Consider the following 14,914-nt stretch of genomic DNA (forward strand, 5'->3'; position numbering starts at 1 on the left):
ACCAAAATAAAAGAGGATGATATTCTTCAAAAATTATTGAAGACAAAGAATAATATTCTTCAGATGTTATTAAAGAAAGGGAATCAAACAAAGAGTCATTTCTACTTTTCTAAAAGCTGTTTGCCAATGCTAAATGTAATAATTTAGGTTTTGTTTGTTTTTTTGTGGCCTCCGGATCTATTTAAGTAGCATCTCTCTTATGTTTGAGACAGGCCTGGAGCCATTTCTATATTTCTCTCTTGTAATCTACTCTTGTAAAAAATCCTTCTGCAATAAATAGTTTTAAATAAATTTGGAGTATCAAAGTTTTACTACAAGACAATCTTGGATTCACCTTTCTGGTTAGTCTACTTCCTTATACTTTATTTTATTTGTGAGCCTAATGCAAGGCTAATTCGTTAATATCACATAGTATCCTCATGGAAGCAGTATCATGATCAGCAAATCATAATCAGATATGAGTAAATCAGATATGAGTTGAAAAAAAAAAAAAAGAGACCGGAGAAAAAGGCAAAGTCGTGTTTTAGCCCTGCTTTTGTAACCACGGTGTTGTTTTAGGGTGTTTTACTCATTGACTCGCCTAGCCCGCCTGACTCTTCTAAATATTTTAAAATTTTCTTATTTTATTTTGTTTGGTCTTTAAATTTTACTCATATCGTTATGGTCCTGCATGACATGTGGTATCAGAGCCTTGAAATACTATGTGATATTAATTCGATTTTTTTTATGAGTATATTCAATAGATTTAAAAACAGTAATAAACAATTGATTAAGAACCAGTTAATAGAAGAATATGAAATACCAAAAAATTTAGACCTTCTTAATAAATGGACTATTCCTAGTATCAAACCTAAATTCATTTATGAATTAGGAACTTTTGAAGAATTAGGTTTTATCCAAACTGTTAAAACTACAGAAGAGAATTTAACTATGAATGAAGATGACATGACAGTTCAGTTAATAACTCCACAAGATATTAATAAATACAAACATATTTATAATTACTTGCATATTGGTTTAGTGCAAATTGCTTTTAAACCATTAACATTAAAGGGATTACCTGAAAGACAAATATATAATATGATTCATAGAATGTTAATGTATAACACAATTGCTAAAAATACAGGAAATAGTGATAAACAAGCAGCTAACATGCTAATTGCCGGATTCAGTGGCCAATTAAAAGGCTGGTGGGACAATTATGTTGATGAAAAAACTCAACAAGCTATTCTTAATACAGTAATAACACAGAAAATGGAATAACTACTCCCAATGTGGTATACACTCTTACTTGTACCATAATAGAACATTTTACAGGAAGATGGTTAGATAATTCTGAAAACATTCGTACCTTATTAAATGGATTATTTTGTAAAACTGTTACGTCCTTTCGATGGTATAAGGATACTTTTTTAAGTAGAGTTATGGAGCTTAATGTTTATAATAGTGTTTATTGGAAATCAAAATTCATAGATGGTTTGCCAAATCTTTTTGCTGAAAGAGTTAAAAACCAACTAAGAATAGATAATACAATTCCTTACGAAGATTACACATATGGAAAATTAATAGAAACTTGTATCCAGGAAGGTTTGGCCCTATGTAGTGAAATAAAACTCAACCATCAAATAAAAACCCAACATCTTAATGAAAAAAGACAATTAGGAGAATTTTGTGATCAGTTCGGAATAGAAACCAGTAAAAATAAGAAGAAACAGAGAAAAGAATTCCAACAGAAAAAAAGATTTTATAAGAGAAAACATAACGATTTTAATAGAAAAGATAAACACATAAAAAAGAAATTTATTAAAAAGGAAAATAAAAAACCTCCTACTTGCTTTTCATGTGTAAAAACTGGTCATTATGCTAATAAATGCAGAAATAAAAAAATAAAGAAACAAATTAATAATATGGATATAAGTGAGGACATAAAACTTCAATTAATAAATTTAATAGATAATTCGTCAGACGGAGAGGAAATCTCAGACAATAATTCTGATATCAACATAACAGATTATGATTCTAATTCAGATTCTGAAGAAATTGAATGTAATTGTGATAATCTAGAACAATGTTCATGTAACATGGATCATCAATTATATCTAATCCAATCTCAATTTAAAGAAGATTTAACCATAAATGTAATTAGTAATGATATTGCAGACTTATTAAAAGAAGTAAATGATCCAGAAATAAGGCAGAAGATACTAGAAAATTTAACTATCAAGGAACATAATATAAAAGAAGAAGGAATTTATTCAATGAAAAATGTACATAATATGTTAAGAGAAAGAAGAAATAAAAATTCTACTAATATACCTACAGTAAGGACTTACAAGATGAAATTCAATCTCTAAAACATGATATATCCAAAATAAAAAAGGATCAATTAATAAATAATCAAAGAATTGATAAATTAGAAAAATTACAAAGTAACCAGGATGCTAGTGCTAGCAATAATACTGATAATAATTTTCTTCAATCAATGGAACTAGTAATATCTAGAAAATGGCATGTTACAATTAATCTACTTATTACTTACAACTATCAAAGGAATTTTGTTGCCCTAATAGACAGCGGAGCAGATCTAAATTGCATAAGAGAAGGATTAATACCTACAAAATATTTTCAAAAATCGACACATACGTTAAGAGAAGTATCATGTTCCAAATTAGATATTAGATATAAACTAACAGACGCAAAAATTTGTACAGAAAATGTCTGCATACCTATTAATTTCACTATAATTAAAAATATGACTAGTAATACAATGATTCTAGGAAATCCCTTTTTGGAAATGATATTACCTCTAACTATTGATAAAAATAAAATTGTAGGATCCTATAAGAATAAACCTGTTATATTAAATTTTGTCTCTGACCCTTACTCTATCTGGATCAATGAGTTAAATTTAAAGAAAAACCAAATAAACTTTCTTAAAGAAGAAATTAGAACGGTTCAAATAGATGAACAGTTAGAACAACCTAAATTACAGGAAAAAATTAAACTTTTAACAAACCAATTCTCCTTAAACATTTGTAATGACCATCCTAATGCTTTTTGGGAAAGAAAAAAACATATAGTTATGCTTCCCTATGAGGAAGGTTTCAATGAAAAACAAATTCCTACCAAGGCAAGACCATGTCAAATGAATTTTGAATATTTGAATATATGTAAAAAGAAATAACTTCCTTATTAGATAAAAATTTAATACAACCTTCTAAATCTCCATGGTCGTGTACCGCGTTTTATGTTAACAAACATTCAGAACAAGAAAGGGGAGTACCAAGACTTGTTATCAATTATAAGCCACTTAATAAGGTCTTAAAATGGATTAGGTATCCTATTCCTAATAAAAAGGATTTATTAGATCGTTTACATGACTCTTTAATATTCTCAAAGTTTGACTTAAAATCAGGGTATTGGCAAATTCAAATTGATACCAAGGATAGATATAAAACGGCCTTTAATGTTCCTTTTGGACAATACGAATGGAATGTTATGCCATTCGGCCTAAAAAATGCCCCTTCGGAATTTCAAAATATAATGAATGATATATTTAATCCTTATAGCAATTTTATTATTGTTTATATAGATGATATTCTAGTATTCTCAAAAAATATCCAATAACATTTTGATCATCTGCATACTTTAGAAAAAATAATAATAAATAATGGTCCGGTAATATCACAATCTAAAATGTTGTTATTTCAAACAAAGGTAAGATTTTTGGGTCATAATATTGAAAAGGGACAAGTCATCCCTATACAAAGAAGTATAGATTTTGCTGCAAAATTCCCAGTTGAAATAAACGATAAGACTCAGCTACAAAGATTTTTAGGTAGCCTGAATTATATATCACCTTTTTATAAAGATTTATCAACCGATAGTGCAATTCTTTATGACAGGTTAAAAAAGAACCCTGGTGCTTGGACTAGTAATCATACCCAAGCGGTTAAAAGAATAAAAGACAAAGTTAAAAATCTACCATGCTTATCTTTGGCTAATCCTAATTGGGAAAAGATAGTTGAAACAGATGCCTCTGAAATAGGGTTTGGATGAATTTTAAAACAAATTCACCCTAACAATAAGCATGAATTTTTAGTCAGGTTTCATTCTGGAAAGTGGACTCCTAGTCAAAAGAATTATTCTACTACTGCTAAAGAAATTTTAGCATTAGTAAAATGTATTCTTAAATTTCAAGATGATTTATATAATCAACATTTCATTATAAAAACAGATTGTCAGGCAGCTAAATTCATGTTTAATAAAGACTTCAAACATGATGTTTCTAAACAAATGTTTACCAGATGGCAAGCTACATTAGCATGTTTTGATTTTGAAATTCAATACAAAAAAGGAAGTGATAATAGTCTTCCCGATTTTTTAACTAGAGAATTTCTGAATGAGTTATAGCCAACTAAGACAGTTATCTTATGATATCATTAATACAAAAAATTTAATTAATAAAGCGGAAATTGAATTAACCAACTTAACAAATGAACCATATTTCAGGAGAACAGTAATAAATTTAAGATTAATTGGTTTAAGAATTCAGCTCAAAAATCTTGAGAACAAACTTATATTACTCTTAAATTGACATTTTCAGGTAAATTTCTTATGGGTGACTCAAGATTACAAGTAAAGAATAATATTCATTGTAAAGATATCAGGGTCTTAGAATCGTTTATCAAACAAAGTAAAAAAGATAAAGATAGACCAATAACAAGAACTGACATGAAACGATATAACATTATGTTCAAATATCTTCATAAGAAAATCTCAGAAACTACATGCTAATTTGCAGGATGAATTCCAATCGAGGAAGAGGTCATCCTTCATACAGGGGTGGTTATGGTAGAGGCCGAGGAAATCCTGCGGCTTCAAGCAGTTCTTATAGAACTGGAAATTCGTCACAAGCAGATAATCAATCTCTTCCAATTCCCGGAAGCCCATTATATGAGGAGTTTAAAGCATTTTTAGATTCGAAAAAGGAAAATATTCCTAGCTTCGCCCAAATGATCACAGATGGTGAAACCATCAACGATAATTTTGAATATAGGGAATCATCTCATAGAGATACTATTATTATCTTAGAACATAAAGATATAATGCTTTATTTTGAAAATAATGATGATCCATGGTTTTTAATGACAAGATACTTGGATACAGCAACATACGCTGGATATTCTTATAAACAAAGATTATATTATGAGAATATTTTGAAAATAACTGGATCAGTTGAATTTTCTCATTTTACATTCGGAGGTAATACCAGTGTTTACAATTTTAGCAAAGCCATTATCAAAAAGATCATATCACCTGAGGAATGGGGATTGAGTACCCTTAAAGAAAAAGAGTTTATACTCCCTCCTTCGAAGATACCAATGAAATTTACATACTGGGATTATATTGAAAGCTTTCATAAAGCCTTCCTATATGAGAACCCTCAAAGAAAACATACTTGGTTCTTTAAAGTATGTGAAAAGGTTTATAACCAAAGTAAAGATATACCAAATTGGTTCAGTAATTGGTGGATCTCATATGGCCCAAGTATAGATATTCTCCCTGAGGAACCATTTAGAAAATTATATGGGGAATGGTTACCCGTCTCTCCTAGATACCAAAACCAAGCCGTTCCTTTGAAATCAGAAGGGTTGGAAGCAATATCTTCCATGCATTTTTTCATGGAATTTTCTATTCCGTGGATTTGGAAATGGTCCCCACATGTGGATTATACTCCTTCCAAATTTCCTTCTCTACAAAGGTCATATTTTACTAAATTCTGGCCTAAAATGCTTCATAAAAATCCAGAAACAAAAATTCTTAATGCACAGGAAACAATTGATCATATCAATCAGCAAATTAAGAAATACCAAGACCAGAAAAAATTCTCGGAAATAGCCTCCTCGACAGAAGCAGCCCCCTCAACTTCTCAAAAGGTCAATCTAACTAAAGAAGAAATAATCAAGTCATTCAGGTTATATTGTTCTGAATTAAAAGAAAACCTTAAAAGGTTTACAAAACATGAAAATGCAAAAGATGAAGGTTCAAGTGAAGATATTTCAGATAATATGTTAGTTGATAACCACAGCCAAAGACAGTTTTTAGCGGGAGAATCCCAGCCAGATGATGAAGGATTTCCAGATGAAGACCTCCCCATTGATTGCATGATTGACATGATTGAGGAATCAATCACTCAAAGAAAGAATCTTTCCAAGACAAAAAGGATAGCACCACAATAGACTCAAGGTGACAGGTGGATGGACCAAAATAAAAGAGGATGATATTCTTCCAAAATTATTGAAGACAAAGAATGATATTCGTCAGATATTATTAAAGCAAGGGAATCAAACAAAGAGTCATTTCTACTTTTCTAAAAGCTGTTTGCCAATGCTAAATGTAATAATTTAGGTTTTGTTTGTTTTTTTGTGACCTCCTGATCTATTTAAGTAGCCTCTCTCTTATGTTTGACACAGGCCTGGAGCCATTTCTATATTTCTCTCTTGTAATCTACTCTTGTAAAAAATCCTTCTGCAATAAATAGTTTTAAATGAAAAAAAAAGTCCGGAAAAAAGGCAAAGTCGTGTTTTAGCCCAGCTTTTATAACCACGGTGTTGTTTTAGGGCGTTTTACTCATTGACTCGCCTAGCCCGCCTGACTCTTCTAAATATTTTAAAATTTTCTTATTTTATTTTGTTTGGTCTTTAAATTTTACTCATATCGTTATGGTCCTGCATGACATGTGGTATCACAGCCATAAAATACAGTTCTTAGGGACGCTAGAAATAAAAATTGGAAACAATCTTTAATAGGTATAATAGAATCTAGTTTGTCTCATGGACCGGTATATTTTAATGTTTACCCAAATTTACAACTTTCTTTGTCTGATAAGAATATTTTTCAAGCATTAACATTGAATGTCAAAACTCATGGTTATAATTATTTACCAGGATCGGAAGTAATATGTATATGTTATCGTATATATTTTAAACCATTAAAAACAATGAATACTAAATGTAAGAAAGTAAATAAACCTATAAATGAAACAATTTTAATAGAAAGTAATTTCGATATGTCAAAAATTACAACTAGAAAAGCCATAAAATGGGATGAAATAAAATTTCCCCAACACTGGATTTTAGAAGATAATATACCACCCACGCCTTTAATAAATAATAATATAGAAAGTATTATACAAACTTTTGATGGGGCCGTTACTATAGAATTTAACAAGGAAATAGAATATGAACACAACCTAATAAAACGAACAAGATCGGCAAGATCTTCACATTCATACATATCACCATTAGATTATAATGTAGAAGTCCCCTCTACTCGTGCTTCTGTTGATATCAGAAAAATAAATAATCTAAATATACATGATGATATTGTGTATGAGGCGGAGGCATCTACTCCTTCTGAAATGAATTTTACAGTTTAATGGATTTAGACGAAAAAATAGATTTTAGCCCTGGTTCTCAGGCAAGAAAAATTATTTCAGAAGAATTTTATTCAACTAAATGGACATTTTTTAAAGATTGGTTATTTAAAAATTATTCTAAAGAGGAGTTACAAGAGATACAAAATACATTTTATGAACATTTATCCTCTATAAATCAGATTATACATTTTATTCCTTGGTTTACTTATACTTTTCTACATGATATTCACAACATAGAAAAGAGATTATACTCTATCAGGAGACAAGATAATAACAAGCATATTTCCACCTCAAATCCCTTTTACAATTACAAATAACAACGTTACCATAAAATTTTCAGCTTATCAAAAACTTTTTGAAGAAAAGACTCCTACTGTAGATATAAATCATATTAATAGTATGATCCAACAATTAAATTTCCATAATTTATATTCTATAATAATAGGAGAACAATTAATTGATTTACATAAAAAATAGAAAAAATAAATAGTCAGAAAGAGATAATAATAAAAAGAAAAGAGAAAGAAAAACAAATAAACGCTACTATTCAACCACCACCAAATATTACTGGTTATAAATTAAAAAACTACGATTATATGCTAGATATTATACAAGAACAAATGAAAAAACTACATATTAATACCATAAATAAAGACTCAGATGATGAGTCAGACATAGATGAGGCCCAAATAAATAAAATTAATAATTACGACAGTAAATTTGCTAGAAAGCCTGTCAAAAGATTATATTATTATCCAAGACCAAGTCCCCAAGATGTCCTACACGAGGAACAAGAATATGAAATTAATAATAGTTACAGTGGTAAAAATGTTTATGAATGGAATCTAGATGGATATACTGAAAGACAAATATATAATATGATTCATAGAATGTTAATGTATAGCACAATTGCTAAAAATACAGGAAATAGTGATAAACAAGTAGCTAACATGCTAATTGCCGGATTCACTGGCCAATTAAAAGGCTGGTGGGACAATTATGTTGATGAAAAAACTCAACAAGCTATTCTTAATACAGTAAAAACAGAAAATGGAATAACTACTCCCAATGAGGTATACACTCTTACTTGTACCATAATAGAACATTTTACAGGAAGATGGTCAGATAATTCTGAAAACATTCGTACCTTATTAAATGGATTATTTTGTAAAACTCTTACGTCCTTTCGATGGTATAAGGATACTTTTTTAAGTAGAGTTATGGAGCTTAATGATTGTAATAGTGTTTATTGGAAATCAAAATTCATAGATGGTTTGCCAAATCTTTTTGCTGAAAGAGTTAAAAACCAACTAAGAAAAGATAATACAATTCCTTACGAAGATTACACATATGGAAAATTAATAGGAACTTGTATCCAGGAAGGTTTGGCCCTATGTAGTGAAATAAAACTCAACCATCAAATAAAAACCCAACATCTTAATGAAAAAAGATAATTAGGAGAATTTTTTGATTAGTTCGGAATAGAAACCAGTAAAAATAAGATGAAACATAGAAAAGAATTCCAACAGAAAAAAAGATTTTATAAGAGAAAACATAACGATTTTAATAGAAAAGATAAACACATAAAAAAGAAATTTATTAAAAAGGAAAATAAAAAACCTCCTACTTGCTTTTCATGTGTAAAAACTGGTCATTATGCTAATAAATGCAGAAATAAAAAAATAAAGAAACAAATTAATAATATGGATATAAGTGAGGACATAAAACTTCAATTAATAAATTTAATAGATAATTCGACAGACGGAGAGGAAATCTCAGACAATAATTCTGATATCAACATAACAGATTATGATTCTAATTCAGATTCTGAAGAAATTGAATGTAATTGTGATAATCTAGAACAATGTTCATGTAACATGGATCATCAATTATATCTAATCCAATCTCAATTTAAAGAAGATTTAACCATAAATGTAATTAGTAATGATATTGCAGACTTATTAAAAGAAGTAAATGATCCAGAAATAAGGCAGAAGATACTAGAAAATTTAACTATCAAGGAACATAATATAAAAGAAGAAGGAATTTATTCAATGAAAAATGTACATAATATGTTAAGAGAAAGAAGAAATAAAAATTCTACTAATATACCTACAGTACAGGACTTACAAGATGAAATTCAATCTCTAAAACAGGATATATCCAAAATAAAAAAGGATCAATTAATAAATAATCAAAGAATTGATAAATTAGAAAAATTACAAAGTAACCAGGATGCTAGTGCTAGCAATAATACTAATAATAATTTTCTTCAATCAATGGAACTAGTAATATCTAGAAAATGGCATGTTACAATTAATCTATTTATTACTTACAACTAACAAAAGAATTTTGTTGCCCTAATAGACAGCGGAGAAGATCTAAATTGCATAAGAGAAGGATTAATACCTACAAAATATTTTCAAAAATCGACACATACGTTAAGAGAAGTATCAGGTTCCAAATTAGATATTAGATATAAACTAACAGACGCAAAAATTTGTACAGAAAATGTCTGCATACCTATTAATTTCACTATAATGAAAAATATGACTAGTAATACAATGATTCTAGGAAATCCCTTTTTGGAAATGATATTATCTCTAACTATTGATAAAAATAAAATTGTAGGATCCTATTAGAATAAACCTGTTATATTAAATTTTGTCTCTGACCCTTACTCTATCTGGATCAATGAGTTAAATTTAAAGAAAAACCAAATAAACTTTCTTAAAGAAGAAATTAGAACGGTTCAAATAGATGAACAGTTAGAACAACCTAAATTACAGGAAAAAACTTAAACTTTTAACAAACCAATTTTCCTTAAACATTTGTAATGACCATCCCAATGCTTTTTGGGAAAGAAAAAAACATATAGTTATGCTTCCCTATGAGGAAGGTTTCAATGAAAAACAAATTCCTACCAAGGCAAGACCATGTCAAATGAATTTTGAATATTTGAATATATGTAAAAAAGAAATAACTTCCTTATTAGATAAAAATTTAATACAACCTTATAAATCTCCATGGTCGTGTACCGCGTTTTATGTTAACAAACATTCAGAACAAGAAAGGGGAGTACCAAGACTTGTTATCAATTATAAGCCACTTAATAAGGTCTTAAAATGGATTAGGTATCCTATTCCTAATAAAAAGGATTTATTAGATCGTTTACATGACTCTTTAATATTCTCAAAGTTTGACTTAAAATCAGGGTATTGGCAAATTCAAATTGATACCAAGGATAGATATAAAACGGCCTTTAATGTTCCTTTTGAACAATACGAATGGAATGTTATGCCATTCGGCCTAAAAAATGCCCCTTCGGAATTTCAAAATATAATGAATGATATATTTAATCCTTATAGCAGTTTTATTATTGTTTATATAGATGATATTCAAGTATTCTCAAAAAATATCCAAGAACATTTTGATCATCTGCATACTTTTGAAAAAATAATAATAAATAATGGTCTGGTAATATCACAATCTAAAATGTCGTTATTTCAAACAAAGGTAAGATTTTTGGGTCATAATATTGAAAAGGGACAAGTCATCCCTATACAAAGAAGTATAGATTTTGCTGCAAAATTCCCAGATGAAATAAAAGATAAGACTCAGCTACAAAGATTTTTAGGTAGCCTGAATTATATATCACCTTTTTATAAAGATTTATCAACTGATAGTGCAATTCTTTATGACAGGTTAAAAAAGAACCCTGGTGCTTGGACTTGTAATCATACCCAAGCGGTTAAAAGAATAAAAGACAAAGTTAAAAATCTACCATGCTTATCTTTGGCTAATCCTAATTGGGAAAAGATAGTTGAAACAGATGCCTCTGAAATAGGGTTTGGAGGAATTTTAAAACAAATTCACCCTAACAATAAGCATGAATTTTTAGTCAGGTTTCATTCTGGAAAGTGGACTCCTAGTCAAAAGAATTATTCTACTACTGCTAAAGAAATTTTAGCATTAGTAAAATGTATTCTTAAATTTCAAGATGATTTATATAATCAACATTTCATTATAAAAACAGATTGTCAGGCAGCTAAATTCATGTTTAATAAAGACTTCAAACATGATGTTTCTAAACAAATGTTTACCAGATGGCAAGCTACATTATCGTGTTTTGATTTTGAAATTCAATACAAAAAGGAAGTGATAATAGTCTTCCCGATTTTTTAACTAGAGAATTTCTGAATGAGTTATAGCCAACTAAGACAGTTATCTTATGATATCATTAATACAAAAAATTTAATTAATAAAGCGGAAATTGAATTAACCAACTTAACAATTGAACCATATTTCAGGAGAACAGTAATAAATTTAAGATTAATTGGTTTAAGAATTCAGCTCAAAAATCTTGAGAACAAACTTATATTACTCTTAAATTGACATTTTCAGGTAAATTTCTTATGGGTGACTCAAGATTCCAAGTAAAGAATAATCTTCATTGTAAACATATCAGGGTCTTAGAATCGTTTATCAAACGAAGTAAAAAAGATAAAGATAGACCAATAACAAGAACTGACATGAAACGATATAACATTATGTTCAAATATCTTCATAAGAAAATCTCAGAAACTACATGCTAATTTGCAGGATGAATTCCAATCGAGGAAGAGGCCATCCTTCATACAGGGGTGGTTATGGTAGAGGCCGAGGAAATCCTGCAGCTTCAAGCAGTTCTTATAGAACTGGAAATTCGTCAAAAGCAGATAATCAGTCTCTTCTAATTCCCGGAAGCCCATTATATGAGGAATTTAAAGCATTTTTAGAATCAAAAAAGGAAAATATTCCTAGCTTCGCCCAAATGATCACAGATGGTGAAACCATCAACGATAATTTTGAATATAAGGAATCATCTCATAGAGATACTATTATTATCTTAGAACATAAAGATATAATGCTTTATTTTGAAAATAATGATGATCCATGGTTTTTAATGACAAGATACTTGGATACAGCAACATACGCTGGATATTCTTATAAACAAAGATTATATTATGAGAATATTTTGAAAATAACTGGATCAGTTTAATTTTCTCATTTTACATCCGGAGGTAATACTAGTGTTTACAATTTTAGCAAAGCCATTATCAAAAAGATCATATCACCTGAGGAATGGGGATTGAGTACCCTTAAAGAAAAAGAGTTTATACTCCCTCCTTCGAAGATACCAATGAAATTTACATACTGGGATTATATTGAAAGCTTTCATAAAGCCTTCCTATATGAGAACCCTCAAAGAAAACATACTTGGTTCTTTAAAGTATGTGAAAAGGTTTATAACCAAAGTAAAGATATACCAAATTGGTTCAGTAATTGGTGGATCTCATATGGCCCAAGTATAGATATTCTCCCTGAGGAACCATTTAGAAAATTATATGGGGAATGGTTACCCGTCTCTCCTAGATACCAAAACCAAGCCGTTCCTTGAAATCAGAAGGGTTGGAAGCAATATCTTCCATGCATTTTTTCATGGAATTTTCTATTCCGTGGATTTGGAAATGGTCCCCACATGTAGATTATACTCCCTCCAAATTTCCTTCTCTACAAAGGTCATATTTTACTAAATTCTGGCCTAAAATGCTTCATAAAAATCCAGAAACAAAAATTCTTAATGCACAGGAAACAATTGATCATATCAATCAGCAAATTAAGAAATACCAAGTCTAGAAAAAATTCTCGGAAATAGCCTCCTCGACAGAAGCAGCCCACTCAACTTCTCAAAAGGTCAATCTAACTAAAGAAGAAATAATCAAGTCATTCAGGTTATACTGTTCTGAATTAAAAGAAAACCTTAAAAGGTTTACAAAACATGAAAATGCAAAAGATGAAGGTTCAAGTGAAGATATTTCAGATAATATGTCAGTTGATAACCACAGCCAAAGACAGTTTTTAGCGGGAGAATCCCAGCCAGATGATGAAGGATTTCCAGAAGAAGACCTCCCCATTGATTGCATGATTGACATGATTGAGGAATCAATCACTCAAAGAAAGAATCTTTCCAAGACAAAAAGGACAGCACCACAATAGACTCAAGGTGACAGGTGGATGGACCAAAATAAAAGAGGATGATATTCTTCAAAAATTATTGAAGACAAAGAATAATATTCGTCAGATATTATTAAAGCAAGGAAATCAAACAAAGAGTCATTTCTACTTTTCTAAAAGCTGTTTGCCAATGCTAAATGTAATAATTTAGGTTTTGTTTGTCTTTTTGTGGCCTCCGGATCTATTTAAGTAGCCTCTCTCTTATGTTTGAGACAGGCCTGGAGCCATTTCTATATTTCTCTCTTGTAATCTACTCTTGTAAAAAATCCTTCTGCAATAAATAGTTTTAAATAAATTTGGAGTATCAAAGTTTTACTACAAGACAATCTTGGATTCACCTTTCTGGTTAGTCTACTTCCTTATACTTTATTTTATTTGTAAGCCTAATGCAAGGCTAATTCGTTAATATCACATAGTATCCTCATGGAAGCAGTATTATGATCAGCAAATCATAATCAGATATGAGTAAATCAGATATCAGTTAAAAAAAAAAAAAAAGAGTCCGGAGAAAAAGGCAAAGTCGTGTTTTAGCCCTGCTTTTATAACCACGGTGTTGTTTTAGGGCGTTTTACTCATTGACTCGCCTAGCCCGCCTGACTCTTCTAAATATTTTAAAATTTTCTTATTTTATTTTGTTTGGTCTTTAAATTTTACTCATATCGTTATGGTCCTGCATGACATGTGGTATCAGAGCCTTGAAATACTATGTGATATTAATTCGATTTTTTTTATGAGTATATTCAATAGATTTAAAAACAGTAATAAACAATTGATTAAGAACCAGTTAATAGAAGAATATGAAATCCCAAAAAATTTAGACCTTCTTAATAAATGGAATATTCCTAGTATCAAACCTAAATTCATTTATGAATTAGGAACTTTTGAAGAATTAGGTTTTATCCAAACTGTTAAAACTACAGAAGAGAATTTAACTATGAATGAAGATGACATGACAGTTCAGTTAATAACTCCACAAGATATTAATAAATACAAACATATTTATAATTACTTGCATATTGGTTTAGTGCAAATTGCTTTTAAACCATTAACATTACAAGGATTACCTGAAAGTTTTTTAGCAGTTCTTAGGGACGCTAGAAATAAAAATTGGAAAAAATCCTTAATGGGTATAATAGAATCTAGTTTGTCTCATGGACCGGTATATTTTAATGTTTACCCAAATTTACAACTTTCTTTGTCTGATAAGAATATTTTTCAAGCATTAACATTAAATGTCAAAACTCATGGTTATAATTATTTACCAGGATCGGAAGTAATATGTATATGTTATCGTATATATTGTAAACCATTAAAAACGATGAATCCAAAATGTAAGAAAGTAAATAAACCTATAAATGAAACAATTTTAATAGAAAGTAATTTCGATATGTCAAAAATTACAACTAGAAAAGCCAT

Source organism: Lactuca saligna, chromosome 2, assembly GCF_052625555.1.
Source record: "Lactuca saligna cultivar CGN05327 chromosome 2, ASM5262555v1, whole genome shotgun sequence".
NCBI lineage: Eukaryota > Viridiplantae > Streptophyta > Magnoliopsida > Asterales > Asteraceae > Lactuca > Lactuca saligna.